At 38.2% G+C, this 18,391-nt stretch overlaps 1 protein-coding gene across 1 annotated transcript in view; it reads right to left on the bottom strand.

The window, feature by feature from the left end:
- The window catches only part of FRMD4B (FERM domain containing 4B), a 372,375-nt gene that overhangs the window by 253,363 nt on the left and 100,621 nt on the right, over positions 1-18,391 (bottom strand). The window contains exon 2 of the mRNA XM_054481543.2: positions 12,963-13,090. The gene's annotated coding sequence lies outside the window, so the exon portion shown is untranslated. The remainder of the gene's footprint in view (positions 1-12,962; positions 13,091-18,391) is intronic.

The following is an 18,391-nucleotide window of genomic DNA, read 5'->3' as shown; positions in this document are numbered from 1 at the left end:
CTAACACATGGTGAAACCCTGTCTCTACTAAAAATACAAAAAATTAGCTGGGCATGGTGGCATGCGCCTGTAGTCCCAGCTACTCGGGAGGCTGAGGCAGGAAAATTGCTTGAACCCGAGAGGTTGTAGTGAGTTGAGATCATGCCACTGCACTCCAGCCTGAGCAATAGAGCGAGACTCTGGGGGGGAGAAAAAAAAAAAAAGGAGAGGGGGCAGGGAAGAGAGAAACCCTATTTTACTTCTAGTACTTACCCCTCCCCTGCTAGGTGAGATATCACTTCCATACAGAGCTTTTAACTGCCTGTGCAAAAGCCTCCGTTGTGATAAGCTGCAATGTTTTAGGTCAGGAGTCACCAAACTTTTCTATAAAGGACCAGACAGTAAATATTTTCGGCTCTGTGGACTATATGATCACTATGGCAATTATTCATTTCTGCCTTATTACATGAAAGCAGCTATCAACGATATGTAAGCAAATGCACATGGCTTTGTTCCAATAAAACTTTATCTGTGGACACCAAAATTTGAATTTCGTATAATTTTCATGTGTCAAATAGTTACTAGATTTCCCATACAACCATTTAAAAATGAAAAAGAAAAAAAAACATTCTTAGCTCAGGACGGTAGCAAAATAGGCAGTGTGCTGAATTTGGCCCACAGGCAGTAGCTTGCAGACCCCTATGCCCTGAAAGTTCTCTGATGGAGAGACTGGTGAACTGTAGGGCAGGGAGAGCTGAGCTCTGACTTATATATATGACTCATTGGGCATGAGTCCCATGTAAGTTGTATAGTTAGCCAATGTTGTTCAGGAATGAAGGGAAGGACCATAAGGGCCCTTTTTTGTGAGACAAATTTATTGATATAGACAGTCCTCATTATTTACAAATTCAAACTTGCCTACTGGTTAGAATTCATTCATAACTCCAAAATCAATACTCAAGGTACTTTTTTGAAAATTAGAGACAGGATCTCGCTCTGTTGCCCAGGCTGTAGTGCAGTGGCACAATCATAGCCCACTGCAGCCTCAAACTCCTGGACTCAAGTGATCCTCCCGCCTTGGCCTCCCAAAGCGCTGCAATTACAGGCATGAGCCACCACAGTTGGCCTTTGCTCGAGGTATTTTTGCAATCATTCTCTGACTTGTGGGGAACAGCAAAAAATTTGAGTCACCCAACGCTCCTGTTCTCAGCTGAGATATAACAAAATAATGCGCTGCCCTCTTGTTTCAGCTCATGTTAGGTACACGTGTCCCTTTCAGAGTCTATTTAGCAACATGTTTTTCACACGTTGGTGCTTTTGGTTGGTGATTTTGCTGTTTAAAATGCCCCCTAAGCATAGTGCTGAACTGCTGAATTAGCTGTGGTCTGAATGTTTGTGTATTTCCAAAATTCATAGTTTGAAGCTTAATCACCCGTGTAAGAATGACAGGAGATAGGGCCTCTGGGACATGATTAGGTCATGAGAACACAGCCCTCATGAACGGGATTAGTGCCCTCATGAAAGAGGCCCCAGAGAGCTGCCTTACCCCTTCTACCGAGTGAAGACACAATGAGAAGGTGACATTTATGAACCAGAAAGTGGACCCTTATCAGGATCTACCAAATCAAGTGGACTGTCAAGTGGTATTAGCAGGACCCTCATTCATTGACACTGAATGGGCTGGTGTCTTCATGGTGAATTTCCCAGCCTCCAGAACTGTGAGAAATACATTTCTGTTGTTTATAAGCTATCCAGCTTATGGTATTTTGTAAGAGCAGCCCAAATGGACAAAGTTCCTAAGTGGAAGACAGCTGCAATGTCCTTGTTAAAAAAAATAATGTCTTAGATAAGCTTAATTCAAACATGAATTATAGTACTTTTGACATGAGTTCAATGTTAATGAATCAACTATATATATTAAATAATGTGTCTTTAAACAGAAACACACTTAAAACAAGGTTATGTACTAACTGGCTGATGAGAATGTTGTGATGAGGTTTATAGCAGCATAACTTATTTCCCCCTAGGTGTGATGTTTCAGTATTTGCTAATTTGGTGTTCATGATGACTTTACTGAATATAACTACTTCAAATAATGAGAACTGACTGTATACTGACACTAAAAAGAAGTCATTGTGATATGTTGTATGTTCCTTTCTGCTACTTCATAAATTGTGTTTAAGCTTTAGTGAGAAAGGCTGAAACTATTTTAAATAAAGTTTTTGGATGATTTCATGATTTTAGGTCTCTATAATTCCGTGGTTCTGATCTCCCAGATAACCAGGCTGTTGTCTGGTACTGTGTATGGCATAGAAAGCTATTTTAAAAGTCTTCACTTGTAGGTCATTTATCTGCCAGCCCACAAACTGTGCTCCAACTAGTGAAACACCTCAGGCCTAAACTATCAGCAGGACCCCCCTGGAGATTTCGCTGATGAACATTTTGCTGCATTGTACATATTTAACACAGCTTTCTGGACTGTCTGGATGGTACTGTATACCAACCATAATTAATGACTCAAATGTAAGTATTCACTGCATGTGTCAACCAGAAGACCTGGCACCTTTATTATGTCCTTGGATGTGATTTTTATTTGCAAACACTGCATAAAATCACTGGCTTTGTATTTTGGAAATGCATCATGTGGGGTGGTCCAACAGAGGAAGTTATTTGGAAACGGAAGAGGATGTTGGGGACTGGATCCATTTGAGAGTTGAGGTTCAGTCAGAGCCAAAAAAAAAAAAAAAAAGGTGTTTCAAATGCGTTTAAAAATATATTAACAAGTAAGCTGATGTGTCTTTGGGACACACACTCATTTAAAAACATTAATGACTAACTTCTCTTGACCAAAAATCTTATGAGATAGGTACAATTATTATCATCTTCATTTTATAGATGAAGAAAGTGAGGCATAGAGATGTCATGTCACTTGCCCAGGGTCACACAGCAAATTAGTAGCAGAGCCAGAATTTGAACTCAGGGAGTCTTATTTCAGAGTCTTTTCACTTCACTCCCTATTGCTACATGGACCCTCAATAAAGCACTGAATAATTGTGCAGGAGACCCAACTCCAACACAACAAGGACTTTTATACTGTAGTTCTTCCCACTAGCAGGAATATTCAACTCATTATTCTTTCTTTTATTCTCTTTCCCGTCCTAATTCTTTTATTTCCTTACTTCTTTTATCAAGGCCTCACTTACATACAGCAAAATTCACCCTTTTTGGCATATAGTCTGTAAGTTTTTGACAAACATATATGGTCATGTAACCATCATCACAATCATGACTGAATAGTTCTAGCACCTCAAAAAAGTCCTTCATGTCCCTTTGAAGTCAATCCTTGTCCCCATTCCAGCCATGGATGCCTCGCTTTGGGGCATCCATAAGCTCCAAAGGATCTTTGCACAGATTTCAAAAATAGAACTTGGATTATATGGGCAATTTATAATTTTTTATTATCACTAGTTTCTAACTGGAATTTAGTGTTACTTCAACTGTGAATATAGGTAACAAACTACAGAAATATTAGCAGTACTTGTGACTCAGTCACCAATAGAAACCACAGATATTTTGATATCACATCATGGTGGTTGCCTATATTGCAAAATATTGTTTATACTCCTGATAACTTTGCCATTACAGTAGTTATTAGATCTATTACTAGAAATTGTTATTTACTGCATTAATATATAAGTACCTTTGTGTTTATAATACAAATGTATTTAATGTTTTAGAAACTGTTATTTCAAAATAATTTAAGTTTAATTTTAAAATGTATTTTTCTAAGAAAGGGTTTATAAGCTTTCCCAACTTACTAAAGAGATCCCCTTTTCTAGAGCATGGCCCTAAGAGAAATCATATTTTGGCAAAACGAGTCATTCTTGACTTATTCCACCATCCTGGGCAACAAAGAAACAAAACACACAAATAAGCAAAAAACACTTCAGCTATTCACCAAGACAACATTTCCACCAAGTGAAAGATAAAGAAATAGATAAGACTCAATTACTGTCCAGACTGATGGAGGAACTATATATCTTTTTTTTTTAGACAGAGTCTTGCTTTGTCACCCATGCCGGAGTGCAGCGGTGCGATCTCAGCTCACTGCAACCTCCACCTCCCAGGTTCAAGCGATTTTCCAGCCTCAGACTCCCAAGTAGCTGGGATTACAGGTGCACACCACCACACCCGGGTAATTTTTGTATTTTTAGTAGAGACGTTTCGCCGTGTTGGCCAGGCTGGTCTCGAACTCCTGACCTCAAGCGATCCGCCCACTGCGGCCTCCCAAAGTGCTGGGATTACAGGCATGAGCCACCACGCCCAGCCAGAATTACATATCTTTTCTTAAAGCTCATTCTTAAAGCCAAATGATGCCACTGTTGTCTGCCGAGGAGGACTGTTCAATGGTACCACCTGCCTCCTCTATGGAAATCTGCATGGACTACAAGGACGCTTGTTCTTCCAGGTCTCTGCAACTGCCACAGGGCTGACAGGGACCTCAGACAGAGGAACCAGCCATCTGTGAGCTCAAGAATGACTCTAAAAGGGAAAATGGGTTATCAGCCACTCTAAAGATTAGGCACAAGCTGAACATTTATGTTCTCCAATTATTTGGGATTACTTTTAAATCAGGATTGTATATTTATATTTATATTTATATTTTTTTAGAGACAAGGTCTAACTCTGTCACCCAGGCTGGAGTGCAGTGGTGTGATCATAGCTCACTGCAGCATCGAACTCCTGGACTCAAGCGATCTTCCCACTTTGGCCTCCCAAAGCGATAGGATTACAGGTGAAAGCCACAGCACCAGCCAGGATTGTATTATTAAGGCACATGTGCCTTAGTCTGTCACTTCTGAGTTGTTTCTCTCTTAACTTACTAATATAAGAAGCAAATCCACAGACAAACAGGGATGGGAATAAGCAATTTTCATAAGAAATACAAACAGCCAATAAATATACAAAAATCCTTCACTGATAGTCAGAAATAAATATTAAATGAGATTTTTTTTTCTCCTATTAGATTGGTAGAAACAGAATTACTTTTATAAGACAAAAGAATTGAGGTAAGATACATGTTGACTACCTTAAATCCCAATATGGGATTTAAATAAAAAAGCAACTTCTTTAAAAATTCAAAGATGAATTTAAAATTTTCTTAGGAAGGTAATTCTGAAGCTGATTTCAAGAGGCAAAGCTAAAATAATGAATGTAAGATTCTAAATCACAAGTTATATAGATGTAATATAGAAAAATCACAGGTGCTGTTGACCTTATCTTTAGCCTTTGGTAATTAGGACTTGAACTGTAACAGCCTTTTATTTCTACCTACCCCCAACCCTCTGCTTTCATGTACTTTACCTCTCCTTACCTCTCTGCAGCCAGACAGTGACTTAGGCAAATAGGAAGGGAGGTGATGTGCTATTATTGCTTTAAAAGGCTTTCATCTCTTCCATGGTTTTTCATGGTGTTATTATCTCTTATCAGTAGTTAATTTATATAGTATTTCCATGATGCCTTCTTAACAACATCAAGTGTATTAGCGTCACCTCCTCCTTACATGGTAAATTCACTTCAACACTGCATTGGCCAGAAAGGACATGCAGTAAATGTTAATCAATTCTACTGCCATAAGAAACGTGCATGGAGTTAAAGTTCACAAGAAACAGAAGCTAGAGAACTAACAGCAAAGTTGAACTTGCTGCTCATTAGTTCACGATCACACTCCCCCAAGGTGAAGAGAGACACTCTCACCTGAAACCAGTGCTAGAAGTAGTTACCCTGTTCACACAGCACACCCTACTGCCCATGGGGGAAAGTTCACTTCCAATGCACAATTGGAAAATTAAATATGGACCCTGCTGGCCAGCCTCTACCTAAATCTCATCTCTAGTCGATCGCAATTCAATAACATGCATGTCTTCTTTTGCCCCTACCTTTTGTGATGGCTTCAGCTGAAACATAAAAGTGCTTTAAAAGATTAATAGGTCCATCTTGGTGCCAGGTGAAGTAAATTCCCAATTCATTCAATCCTCACTGTGATGTTTTGCACTTGGTACAAAGTAGATGCACAATAATGTTTTATAAAAGCACCACAATAAGATAGGCATTATTTTTATCTTTTTATTTTCAGAAGACTTAAAAGGATTAATTAGTAACTCTCCAAAGACCCCAAAGCACAAGTAAGTGGGGGAGCCAAGAGTTGAACCTCATCTAACTCCGGAGGGTATGCTTAATGACTACACTATATTACCCTCTTATTCCTTAATGCTAATATAAGCTTTCAGCATTAAAAAGAAGTGAACCGTCAGATGATAATTAGTTTCAAAGTCTACCATAACAGGTTAGGCCTTTTAATCGCTTTAATACCACAGCTTTTGCTAAAGATTGATCAAGAACACAAGCCATTTCCTAAATACCTCACACAAAGGCAACTCTAAGCAAGTGCTAACTAAAATAGGGCATATGCCATGTTATCGATAGGAATCCGAAGTTAAACAACAGAATGGGCTAAGTGGAGCTTCTGGCATATGCTGGGATGTAACAACCCTTCTCTTTAAATCAGGTGTTGCACCCATATAGTTTGCTAAGGATAAGGTATGAATAAGGAAATGCTGGGTCTGTAATGAATAGGTTTTCATTATTGTGGATTTGAAACAAACTTTTAAAAGTGCGTGTGTGTGTGTGTGCATGTGTGTGTGTGTTGGGTAGAGGATTACGGAGATTAACATTCAAAAGACAGTCAACAGAGAATAGTCTGGAAGTGGAAGGAATTTACGACTTAGGCTTAGAGTTTTCTCACATTAACACCAATCTATTGGTAATGCCTGCCTGGAGCCCTGTTTCAGGAAGTATTGTGAGACCTGTTCTGAGTTCTACAAAGAAAGGGTGCTGTGTTGATTAATAATGTCTGTCCTGGCAGAGGAAAGGAGGGGAGCATATTAACTGCATAGTTGCTTTTCTTAGGACTAGAACATTCACAGGAGTGCCATATTTGTTCATTATCACAGAGCTATCTCAGAGCTGCCAGCTAGGACTGAGAGGAAAGATCACACTGCAGACCCAGGATATTTAAATCAGAAAATAATTTGAACCGTGAAAACACAAGGGTCTATGGGATTTATCCTCAGATGTAATAAGATAAGCCCACAGATGCACTTAGGGGCTGAGATGACAGAAAGGCCACTTGGCTGAGAAACAGGAGGGAAAAAGAGCCAAGCAATATGGCTGAGAATTTGTTCTCCATACTGGTACAACAGAGCTTGGTAGATTTGCTATTTCTTTGGCTCAGCCTCATTGGTTTTGGAAATGTGACTATTTATAGGGATTCTTATTTTTCTTATTTCTTTCACTCATCCCTTAAAAGTTTTAAGCAAAGTCTACTTGAAAAATGTCAGCCTGTCTCAGGTGTGCTGAGAGAAAATTAAGTTTTGTCAATGTTTAGTCAGAATATAAAAGGAGGGGAAAACTGACCTCTGGTGGTAAGTTTGGAAAATCCCTAATACAAAGATTTCCCAAAAGTGATCCAGGAAGTGTTAACCCCTCAATATTTTCTGTGGGAGAAGGGCTCTGTGGTAAAAATAACTCTGGGAAACAATTACATATTATATAAATATAATATATATTTATATGTTATATATTTATAATATATTGTTATATATTATTTAATATACCTGTTTTTTGGCAACTCATTGTGTTGAAGCCCTTAAGAATTCCTGCAGAAGAGAAACTATTTAACGCCTTTTAATTCACCATTTTCTAAATTTGTTTGAATATAAACGTGAAATATATTTTTAAAATTAACCTAATATTTTGGGAGACATGAACCTTAGGGAGGAGAATATAAGATCACGTTTTCCCCGTCTAATATGGAGAATTCCTTTCAGAGCTCTTCTCTGATAAAACCTTAGAACACTTGTGTTTTTACATGTAGCCTTCCCTTCCTTGTTCTCCTCCATGACTGTGTTTAGTAAGAAGCTAGGTAAATTTTTTTTTTTTTTTTTTTTTTGAGACAGTCTTACTCTGTCACCCAGGCTGGAATGCAGTGGCTCCATCTTGGCTCACTGCAACATCCAACTCCCAGGCTCAAGCAATTCTCCTGCCTCAGCCTCCCAAGTAGCTGGGATTACAGGCATGTGCCACCACACCCAGCTAATTTTTGTATTTTTAGTAGAGACTGGGTTTCACCATGTTGGCCAGGCTGGTCTCGAACTCCTGACCTCGAGTGATCCGCCCACCTCGGCCTCCCAAAATGCTGGGATTACAGGCGGCATGAGCCACCACGCCCAGCCAAGAAGCTAGGTAAGTGTTAAAGAATAATTTCCCAGTTACAGACAAATCATTTACATATTTTAAGTTAACAAGCATCTACTGAAGAAAAGCTAGTAGCTGTATCAGTGCACTCAAGCTTTCAGTTGTAACTATGCAGTAGAAATCTTAAAAAGGCCAACATAGTTTATAGATGACTCTTCTAATACAGAAGCTCTTCAGAGCTGGGAGTTGGTAAAACAGTGGCTCAGACTATTTTGTGCTCTGGAGCTATATAATTTTGGGGTTTGATGACAACCAGTTGTGCATCTCACTAGCTGTGTGACCTGGGGCATGTTACATAACCTCTCTGTTCTCAGTGATCTCATCTGTGAAATGGAAATCACAATATCTCCTAGTTCTGTTGGGGATTAAATAAGTTAACACTTGTAAAGTTCTTAAAAGAACAAGTGTTAACTCTTTTAATCCCCAGCAGAACTAGGAGGTACTATGATTTGGCAGTTGGCTGGTAATTTGTTGCTTCTTAATTTGCACCACTAAAGTTAGGTGCATGAGGCATCATTACAAGGAAAACAGATTTTTTTCTTTTAAAAATATTGTACTTTTGTTTTAGATCCTGAGACTACTAAGAAATTTTAACAGATTGTCACTAAAATGTATTATGGTGGTATTTTAAACTATTAACACTTTTTCTTTGGAAAAACCAGGAAAGTTTTCCTCTTCTTAACATTAAAAAAAACTGTGGTAAAGTAGATAAAACAAAAATTCATCATTTAAAAACTGTACACTATTTTTAAGTGTACAGTTCAGTGGTATTAAGTACATTCACATTGTTGTGCAACCATCACTCTCATCCTTCTCTAGAACATTTTCATTATCTCAAACTGAAACTCTGTGCCCACTAAACTGTAACTCCCCATTCCCTCTTCCCTACAGCTCTTGGCAACCACCACTCTGCTTTCCATCTCTATGAATGTGACTACACTAGGTACCTCATACAAGTAAGATCATACAGTATTCATCCTTTTGCGACTGGCTTATTTCATGTAGCATAATGCCCCCAAGGGTCATTCATGTTGTAGCATGTGTCAGAGCTTCATAATACACACCATTTTGGCAGCTTTTTTCCCTCTGTTACTTAATACCTTTGAGAGATCTACCCTGACACTTTTTAAAGGTCAGAGTGTTCTATTAGATGGAAGTATCATCATTTATCCACTCCTCTCCTATCAACAACCATACAAATTGCACCCATAATTTTGCTATTATAACAATGCTAAAGTGAACACACTTGTGCATATATCATTTTGTATTTGTGCCAGTTTATCTGGAAGATGAATCCCTAAAAATTATGTTACCTGGTCAATAAGAATGTGCATTTAGAATTTTGATAAGTACTGCCAAGTTAACTTCTAAAAATATTGCCCCTACTGGCATTCTCATCAACAGTATATGAGAGCCTTTTTGTCCATATCCTTCCAATGAGGAGTATTTAAAATATTTTTTTGTCCTCTTCCAGTCTCATAGGTGATGAGCATGGTTATTTAAAATAGATATCCCGACACAAAGAAAAGATAAATATTCAAGGTGATAGATATCCCAATTACCCTGATTTGATCGTTACTCATTGTATACATGTATCAAAATATCATATGTATCCCTAAAACGTGCACAACTATGACATATCAGTACAAAATCCACACACACGAAATAAAACAGGTATAAGGGAGGACTTGATGGTATACAATGTGGGCAGAAGGGTGCTCGGGTGAAATTTGAGGGCATCAGAGTCCTCCTCTGGTCTCTATTTGGAGACCTCTTCTTTTTTTTTTTTTTTTGGTTTTGTTTTGTTTTGAGACGGAGTCTCACTTACTCTGCTGCCCAGACTGGTGTGCAGTGGCACAATCTCTGCTCACTGCAACTTCTGCCTCCTGAATTCAAGTGATTTTCCTGCCTCAGCCTCCCAAGTAGCTGGGATTACAGGCATGCACCACCATGTCTGGCTAATTTTTGTATTTTTTGTGGAGACGGGGTTTCATCATGTTGACCATGCTGGTCTCAAACTCCTGACCTCAAGTGATACACCCACCTCAGCCTCCCAAAGTGCTGGGATTACAGGCATGAGCCACCACGCCCGGGCCTAGATGACTCTTCTTATTGATCCAAGGCAGAGAATGGTATTCCAGTACAAACAGGACTAGAAAGAGTTCTGCTTGGTACTATAATCAGGACTGATATTGAGTAGGAATGCACACATACAGCTATGCTTGGTTAAGATATTGACAACTCCACCATAGTGGTTGGCAACTCACCAGTCCCTGAGCCCCATTCTTGAATCCCAGCCACCTCCCCACAATCCAGCACCTCAAGGGTAAAACCTACTGCCACAAGAGGCCCTTGCAGACCCTGCCCAGCACTATGGCCAAGGCCTATTTAGGCTGATCCTTATTTGTGCTGAGAGGCTGTTAATAGTATCAATATTGCTCCTGCCTACCTGGGTCTAACTTTTTGTAAGACTCCCTTCTATTTCTGAGCCTCTAGCACTGTTGTAAAGATGTTTTCTGTCTATTTCACAATTACAAGATCCTGTCTTTCTCATTCATTCTTTCACTCTCAAAATGTTTATTGAGTACCTCGTATATGGCAATTTCTGGACCAGGATCCCAGAATATTACTGTGAAGAGGGCAAATGCTGTCCCAGGCCTCAGGGAACTTATACACCAGGAGAGAAGGCAGGTGAAAAGTAACTGAAGAGACAAATTAGTTCATGGTAGTAATGAGTGCTATAAAGAAAACAGGGAAGGCTATAAAGGTGAGTTAATGAATGACTGACTTCTGCCCTCATTGCCTATCTGTGCATCCTCTCTTAAACCTACTTCAAATAATCAAGTTCAGCACCTATCAGACTGGCAAGGATGAAACAACTTTGGAATACTCCTTGTTGCAAGGATATGGAAAATAGGCTCTCATATTCATTGTTGATGAGAATGACAGTAAGGACAATATTTTTGGAAGCTCCATTCTCAGAGGAGGCCCCTTTAGTAGAGAAGCCAGAGAAGCCCCAGTCTAAGACTTAAAGGAAAAAGATACAGGAACAAGGGAGGGAAAGGAGCCAGGCTGCATTGTGCAGTGGGTGCAAAAAATCTAAGTGGAAAATCACTGCTTGTGTTTTAGAGGGAATCAAAGAAGGCAAGAATGAGGACAGGGAGCTAAGGAGGTGAGGCTAGAGACAATGTCTGGGACCAGGTCAAGTCCAGCCTTACAGATTACAGCAAAGAGTTTAAGATGGTCTTATTTGTAACTTAAGAAAAGTCCTGCACCATTTAAGTCTGTATTCTCCAATGCTTCTCAAGGTGCTTGAATCAAGGAGACAATCAATAAGAGTTTGTTTGAGAAGTACACTGAGCCCCTGTAGCTTTTTTCTATCTCTGCCTGGCACCCATCAGTTCCTGTGACAGCTGCTTGAACAGTACAAATATGCCCAGCGTTAAAGAACTGATATCTTCCACTTCCCCAACATCTGTTATGCTCTTCCACATCTTTGCCCGCTTTAAAACAAACAACTGAAATTTCCATCCCTGAAGTACACTTTACTCAATGATAAAATCAACCAATAATTACTGAGCACTTTTTATGGGCTCAGCATTCTTTCAAGTGCTTTGCCTATATTGACTCATTTCATCTACTGAGCAACTCTATAAGGTAGGTTTTAATATCACCCACATTTTACAGATGAGGAAACTGAGGCAAAGGGAGATTAATCATTTTGACCACAATTATGCAAGTGGTAAGTGGTAGGGCAAGATCTCCAGAGTCGAAGTCCTTGACTGCTACATCTCTCCAGCAGGCGCCAGCATGTGGATTTGCAATCTTACCATTGATTTCACCAAAGGAAGCATTTTGAGACATAAAATGCTGTTCCTAACTGTTGCACATTTTACTCAGGTGCAGTTCATAGTTTTGCATATTTTACATCAATGTCCTTCAAACCGTTTTTGCCTGTCAGATATGAACTTCTGAGAGCATCTCATGAAGAAACATTTTGAGATCTCATCTGGTTGTGTTGCCTGCATGCCTGGCAGTTTGGTTTCTGTAGCATTGCTATCATTATGACAATGCTTATGCAACTGTTCAAATATTCCATCCCCCTCTTATTGTATTATAAAAAGCAGTGGAAAATGGAAAATAAAACCCCAGTACTGATACTAAGGATACAAAGCTCTCCCTTACTCCAATTAAGCTAAAGATGAAAATCATTGCAGTTATAAAAAGAATCAACTGTTTGCTTTGCTCAGTTGTCCACTGGACTTAAGCTGGTGAAACTGTTCAACTGCAAATAAAAAGAAAATACTTTTATAAATGTGTGTACAAATATTGGAAATATAGGAAATATGTCTAAGGCACAGCACAATTAGAACATTTTTTTTGTTTATTTTGCTCTGTGGGAAAAGACCTATAAAATGTAAGCATATCATTCAACTTTGGGGTGTTTGACTTTCATTTGAAAGTAGGGGAGAACTTAATTTATTAATTTTCTTCATCATTTGCTAGTAATGTAAATATTTTGTTAATATGCCATATCATATATCATATCACATCCTGTCCAAGCCCCGCTTGACAAGTCAATGTGTACTCACATGCAAACACACATAAAGTCACTTTTCTATTCTAACATATCAAAGAGTTCAGCATTTACAGAAACGTCCACTTACCTTTAACTAGTAAGTATTCTCTTGCCTTTCTTTTGTTTTTACTGTAATAATCTTCAGATTTTGTTTGCTATGCATAGATGTCATCTTTTTCTTTCATACATTCTTTCTTCCGGATTTCTCATCAAAGCCTGTAATACAGAAGGGAGAAGCTCCTTAATTTCTGTAGGCACAGGGGGAGAAACTATAAATCTCAAGTCAGTGACACTTCTAATTTATTTCTAATTTTCCCCTGGCTGACTACAGTTTAATCACAGTTTTAGAAATTCACCTAATTACATGAGATTTAGAATAGAGTTCTCTCAAAATACAGATGAAATTGAGGCTAATCTCCTTAACAACTAAAGATTTCATACCAATTTGGTTTCTTACAGGATGCATGTCACTGAATACACCGTTTTAGACTTCTACTGTCTCTGTAGGAGGAGATTCTGAAGTGCTCAAAGTTATCTACACTCAGTTGCAAAATCAGGGCTGTCAAAGTGGGAGAGAGAACTCAGTAATACATCCCCTCTGAAGCCATGTTTCAGAGTTACTGAAACCAGAATGGCATTCCTGAATCTTTTTTTAACAGATGTCAGTGTAGCGAGAATGAAACACGTCATGAATACTGATGAAATCTAGCGTGCATATCACGCCATAAGATATCCTCATTTATATGTATTTCTCATTCTCCCTACTACAGAAAAGAAAACAGATTTTCCCCCAGAAGCTCCACCTCAGTCAATAAGCATGCTTCTCCCTTGTCACTTGTGAGGTCACACTGTTTCACACACACCCGAGTGTAAAAACAGGACAAGGAGGAAGGCAGAAGTGGCAGATGTGGTATCCCCTGTTCTGCTATGTGGTAACTGAAACCCTCTGTGGCACCATCCGCTTGGCACCTCCCCACACCACCTGCCCCTCCACTCCCCCTGGATGTGCAAGGAATCTAGGTGCAAGGTGGCACAAGAAGCGGGAAGTCAAGGGGATTTCTTCACAAACACCTTTGCCCTCTCTCTCCTTCCTGATGCCATAGAACAAAGCCATTTTTCTAGCAGGAACTCAATATTCAAGGAGCTTAACTCAAATGAGAGCACAGAAAGGAGAATAGGTTGAGAGTTTCTTACAGGCAATATTTTTTAGTACCCCTTTAGGAGGAAAACATGTTGGGCATGGATAATTATGGTTTGGGTAGTACTAAGATTGGTATGAAGAATTCTCACACCCAGTTATCCTCTTGGTCCTCATGATCTCTCAGTGAAACATTAGGCAAAAAGAGGATACACTAGAGGTGTGTTTTAGTCTAAGCCCCCACTTTACAAATAAGATAAATGAGGTACAGAAAGAGAGAGAGAGAAAGCAACTTGTAAAATGTTACACAGGGCAGAGCTGGCACTGGAATGACTCAGTACATTTTCTGCCTTATCACGTCATCTCTCCACATCTTTCTTGTGTCTGCCCGGCGACAAAAGCTCCTTGAGGGATTAAGCCCTGTAAACAATGATATACCAAGCAGTGTCTAATGTCACATGCAAAGAACTAGTTAAATCCCTTGCTTCTTTAGTGGATGTTAACAAAGACTACACAGCTGCTGTCAACTTGGATCACAAAGGCAGAAAAAAGAGAAATAAACAGATATCTTCTGGTTGCCTTCAATAGCTACTATTTGTTAAGTGTCCAACATAAGCCATATGCTATGCCAGGCACATCACTTGTATTCTGCTAATGCTTCTAGAAACTCCAAAGCTAATATGGATGCTATTATACTAGGAATATAAGGAAACCAAGTCAGGGAAATAGATACCTTGTCTGAGGTTACACACAACTGGTTAGTTCTCAGATTCCATTCCTGCCGGCAACAAGCAGCACTATAAACCAAAGAAATATGCACCTATTTGAAAACCCCAGAATCCAGGAACAGAAACAAAGTGGACAGTATTTGGAAGGAAACTAAAGAGAGAAACAAAGGAAAACTGAGATAAGAGCATTGTGGGAATCTATTCTACAACTATTAACATGCAGGAGGGATATGTCTTAAGATCTATGAACACACCAAATATGCAAATATAATTAAAGCACTTGACTCCACCTATAAAATTTGGTACAAGATACTTGTGATATTGGGTATCTGGGAATGAGCAAACAAATGTAAGATCTCAATGAGTTGGGGTAGATGAGTTACAATCACGCACTGTTAGTTTGCTAGGGCTGCCGTAACAAAATACCAAAGACTGCATGGCTTACACAACAAAATGTATGTTCTCACATTTCTGAAGGCTGAAAGTCCAAGATCAAGGTGTCAACAGAGCTGGTGTCCTCTGGGGCCTCTCTCCTTGGCTTGCAGATGGCCACCTTTTTACATGGTCTTTCCTCTGTACCCAAACACCCCTGGTACCTCTTTTGGTGCCCATATTTCTTCTTATAAAGACAGCAGTCACACTGTATTAGGGCCCATCCTCAAGGCCTAATTTTAACTTAATCACCTCTTTAGAGACCCTATCCACATGCACAGTCACATTCTGAGGTACTGTGAATTAGGACTTCACTATATCAATCTAAGGGCTGGCATAATTCAGCCCATAACATTCACCAAGTGACTAGTTCTGGTACCACAGAGATGAAAATCCAGACACCTGAAAAGTAACAACCTGTCATCAACCTTCAGTGTCATTCATGAAAAGCTGAAGCCCTCTAATATTTGAATTCAAGTTCAGGAATCTAAGGGTTTACTATAGATTTTAGGTCAAAAAAAAAAAAAAAGGAGAGGATGGCCATTTAATAAACCTTGGTCATGATGGTCTAAACCAAGCGTCACAAGACTATGCTTGCCAGTTAAATATAGCATGCTGCATATTTTTCTAAATAAAGTTTTATTGGCACACAGCCATGTCTATTCATTTATGTATTGATTGTCTATGGCTGTTAGTGAGCTACAACTGCAGAGTTGAATAGTTGTAACAGAAACTCTCTGGTCCACAGGGCTGAAAATATCCACTATCTGGCCCTTTACAAAGAAAGTTTGCTGGCCCTTTACAGAGAAAGTTTGCCAACTTCTGGTTTAAACTGTGTTAATCAGATTTCTTTACAGTAGGGCTTTTCAAGGTCTTTCCAGTCTTCAAGGGGAAGATACATAGTAAAATTGCATCTTACGTGGGAGGTATTTTCTAAAGTCAGTTCAAAGTGAAAACTGTGTATAGTCAAAATAAACACTGGAAAATCCCTTAGGGAAAGTGCCAACATAGAGCCCACCAACTACATCATCATGAATATAGCCAGTTTTTCCTTCAAAGTTGCGACAGATAAAATTTTCTTCAAGCACTACATAAAAGGCTCTATTTATGGGCCATTTGTATAAAAAGGTGCATATATTTAAATAACAGAATCACTCTCAGCATAAGAGACTTGAGAAAACTGAGACCAATCAAAGGACAGGAGATTCAGTTACCACCTCCTACTCACTTGTTGAATTTGCAAAAGTTATGTATGCACTGGAAATGACTCTACCGCAGTTTGCTTCCTTTCTCAGCTTACTTAACCAGAGAGTTCCCCTCCCTCACTATTCTTATCCCATAGAAACCTCTAATATATGCAACCTCTAATAATAAATCTCTAATAATAAAACCTCTAATAACGCAATCAATATTCTGTGGAGCACACTTTGGGAAATGCTGAAATACTAAAAAATGTAGGTGTTACGGATCAATCAATCAGACAGAAATATATACAATGCTTTCTTAACACTGATAATAAAAAAACCGTAGGATAAACCACAATGAGATACCATTTCACATCCACTAGGGCAGATATTTGGGGAACGAAAGGAAAATAAGAAGTGTTGGTGAGAATGTGGAAAAACTGGAAATCTAGTGCATTGATGATGGGATTGTAAAATGGTGCAGCCACTATGAAAAGCTGTTTAGTAGTCTCTCAAAAGGTTAAATATAGAATTACCATATGATCCGGCAATTCCATCTCTGGGCAGATACGCAAAAGAATTGAAAGGAGGGCCTTGAACAGATATTTGTACACCAGTGTTCATAGAAACATTATCCACAATTACCAAAGGTAGAAACAATCCAAATGTCCATCAGCAGATTAATGGATAAACAAAATATGGCATATACATACCATGGATTACAATTCTTTTCACCTTAAAAAGGTATGAGATTCTGATATATGTTACAACATAAATGAGTCCTGAAAACATTATACTGAATGAAATAGGCCAGACATGAAAGGACAAATATTGTATGATTCCACTTACATGGGGTGATTAGTATCTAGAATAGTTGAATAGTAATTACTATCTAGAACAGTTGAATACACAGAGACAGAAAGTAGAGCAGAGTTTACAAGAGACTGGGGGTACTGGGGAATGGGAAGTTATTGTTTAATGGGCATAGAGTTTCAGTTCAGGATGATGAAAAATGTTCTGGAGATGAATGGTGGTAGTGGTTGTTCAACATTGTGAATGCACTTAGACAGAGTCTTACTCTGTCGCCCAGGCTGGAGTGCAGTGGCACAATCATGGCTCACTGCTGTCTCAAACCCCCAGGCTCAAGCGACTCTCCCACCTCAGCCTTCTGAGTAGCTGAGACCACAGGCACGCGCCACCATGCACAGCTTTTTAAAAAAAATTTACAGAGATGAGGTCTCACTATGTTGCCCAGGCTGGTCTGGAACTCCTACGTTCAAGCAATCCTCCTGCATCTGCCTTCCAAAGTGTTGGGTTCACAGGCATGAGCCACTGTGCCTGGCCAATTGTAATTTTTAAATTGTTAAAATGGTAACTTTTATGTTATGTATGTGTGTATATATACATATATAATATAAAATATATACACTAGTGTATATACTAGTATACTATTCATACTATTATATATAACATACACTATTATATGTAGTATGTATTATATAATATAATAAATATTAATTTAAATATATAATATGTATTATTATATATCAGTATATTATTTACAATATTTAATAGTATATTATATATACTATATATACTATATAGTATGTATTATATATAATATATATTATAGTATATATTATATATGCTATATAAATATATATACTATGTATACAGAGAAAATTTGTATACATACTATATATACTATAGTATATATTTAGTATATATACTATATAAATATATATAATATATATTATATATATTTACATACATAATATATAATACTATATAAAGTATGTATATATGTTGTATATATGTACTATATAATATATACTATATAATAGTATATATGTACATATATAATATAGTACATATATACTATTATTATATAGTATGTTATTATATATAGTATATATAATATATATACTAATATAATACTATATAAATATATATACTATTATTGTAAATAAAAGTATATATAATACTGTTATACTACTATATTATATATAACTATATATACTACTGTATTATAGTA

Source organism: Pongo pygmaeus, chromosome 2, assembly GCF_028885625.2.
Source record: "Pongo pygmaeus isolate AG05252 chromosome 2, NHGRI_mPonPyg2-v2.0_pri, whole genome shotgun sequence".
Taxonomy (NCBI): domain Eukaryota; kingdom Metazoa; phylum Chordata; class Mammalia; order Primates; family Hominidae; genus Pongo; species Pongo pygmaeus.
This window is presented reverse-complemented; position numbering and strand designations above follow the sequence as displayed.